The sequence below is a fragment of the Bison bison genome, unplaced genomic scaffold, assembly GCF_000754665.1.
Source record: "Bison bison bison isolate TAMUID 2011002044 unplaced genomic scaffold, Bison_UMD1.0 scf7180017864519, whole genome shotgun sequence".
In the NCBI taxonomy this organism is placed as follows: Eukaryota; Metazoa; Chordata; class Mammalia; order Artiodactyla; family Bovidae; genus Bison; species Bison bison.
In genome coordinates this window covers 262991-265626 of record NW_011495072.1, presented here as the reverse complement: position 1 = coordinate 265626, position 2636 = coordinate 262991, and positions in this window count along the sequence as shown.

Genomic DNA, 2636 nt, shown 5'->3' with positions numbered 1-2636 from the left:
GGCATCACTGACTCGATGAACGTGAGTCTGAGTGAACTCCGGGAGTTGGTGATGGACAGGGAGGCCTGGCGTGCTGCAATTCATGGGGTCGCAAAGAGTCGGACACGACTGAGCGACTGATCTGATCTGAGTATTCTAAATATAAACAACCCAGGTACTGTAAATACAGTATTAAATCTCTGATTAACTTTTCTAAATAAAAAAATTAGCTCTAACTATAGCTTTCTGGGGCTTCCCAGATGGCACTAGTGTAAAGACCCTGTCTGCCAATGCCAGGGACGGAAGAGGCATGGATTTGATCCCTGGGTTGGAAGATCCCCTGGAGGAGGGCACGGCAACCCACTCCAGTATTCTTGCCTGGAGAATCCCATGGACAGAAGAGCCTGGCGGGCTATAGTCCATGGGGTCACAAAGAGCCGGACATGACTGAAGTGACTTAGCACAGCACAGCACAGCTTTCCACCACAGCTTTCCAGTTATAACATTTAAAAATGGGAAACAACAGTGGAGAGCATGTAGTGTGAGACCTGGGGAGATGTCAGCTACTATTTACTGACTTCTCCCAACAAACATTTCCTGACAGCCTCCTGTGTACCAAACACGAGGGACGTGTGTGTGTTTGAGTGTCTGTGTGTCAGTCGCTCAGTCATGTCCGACTCTTTGCCACCCCGTAGACTGTAGCCCACCAGGCTCCTCTATCCATGGAATTCTCCATCCAAGAATACTGGAGTGGGTTGTCATTCCTTTCTGCAAGGGATTTTCCCATCCCAGGGATCGAACCCAGGTCTCCAGCATTGCAGGCAGATTCTTTATTCTCTGAGCCACCAAGGAAACCATGGAGTACTAATCAGACAATCCTCTCCCTCCAAACCACCAACACATAATTATCATACCATTCAGGAAGTGTCCTTGGGGGTATGCACTGTCTGCATGGCAGAAGTCCAGCAGAGTGGTAGGCAGAGGGCAGAGTGAGAGAACAGGTGGAATGTGTGAGTGAGAGGCAGATGCAGAGGAAGGCTTCCTGGAGGAGGCAAGACCTGCATGCAAGTAACAGCCCAGTTGTGACAAAGCAGGTACTTTCACATATACTGGTGAGTATAAGTTAGTATGAATTACACAAATTCGTAAAACACTATTTGGAAGTAAAACAGGTAATATCTAAGGAAAAATCTGCATGACTCCTGACCTGGCAACTACAATCCTATATAAAAGCACCTGACAAATACACATGTACAAGGATGTAAAGACAACTGTGCAAGGATGTGTGCAGCGCTGCTTGTAACAGGCAAAAACTAGAAAGAATCTAAAAGGCACCCTTGGAATGACCGAATGAATCACGGCATAAAAGCATCATAAAGCCATTAAAGACAATGCAGGGACTTCAGGCATTGATAGGGAAAGATGTTTAAGATATGTCAGGAAATAAAACAAGCCAAAGCAGAGTACATGCAGTAAATGCCAATGTACAGAAAACTACACAAACACAGACAATACGCCAGCAAGTGCAGAGAAACAGTGGAAAACCAGACTTTCACTCCTGACATTACAACTTTTTTTTTCTTTTACCTATGCACATATTTCACATTTTAAAAACTAAACACTTTTAAATAAAAAGCTGAAGAATGGTCACTCTGACCCCTTTACAAAGAATGGATTTGAGGCAGATGAGACTGGAGACAGGAAGGCAAGTGGGCCAGGCTCAGTACACAGTTATATGAGCTCTACTAACAGCTTGTGAGATCCAGGTACTATCCTCTCCCTGCAAATGAGGAAACAACTTAGAGACAGGAAGTACCTTGCCCAGATTCTCAGCTGGAGAGTAGCATAGCCTGGATTTGAACCGAGGTGTATTTGACTACAATATCCATGTTCTTCCCAATATACTACTGGAATATCTCTAATTTTATTTAGAAAGTAAAGTGATTGTCAAAGGGCTAGTTAGGACCAGGACAAAATAACACAGACCTTCACATCTTATCTTGTTGGCTTCAACCCACCTAGACACTTTTCTTCTGATGATGAAGATAATGCAGTGATCCACAGAATCAAACCTTTAATCACACTAATGCTTCAGAATATCCAGGGCATTCAATATTTAAATAAACTGACTGCTGTGATTAAAAGCAGACTGTCACAATCACCTTCTTTGTTTCAATGCTTGCTGCTAAAAGTTTTAATCAAATTGTTCTTTTTCCCTACTTTATTCTTATTAAAAATAGTATTCGTGTGTGTTTGTTAGTCATTCAGTCGTGTCTGACTCTTTGAGACCCTAAAGACTGTAGCCCACCAGGCTCCTCTGTCCATGGAATTCTCCAGGCAAGAATACTGGAGTGAGTATCTATTCTATTCTCCAGGGATCTTAGCACAACTTTCATCTTCTCTGAATAACCAAAAACCTCACAGCATCTCAGGGCCACTCTTTTGAACATCAGTTCTTAACTTATGGCATATACTATGACACAGAATAACAATTAGTAGTTGGTTATCATGTCACTCACAGTTGGATCCTAAGGATCTAGCAAGAATTCCTCCCACTGGCCCCTTGCAGTCATCAGTCTCCCCACCTCAAGCCCTGATACTCAATGTTGTGAGTAAAGGCCTCATTGTGCCCGAGACACACCAACAGCCAAAGTGCT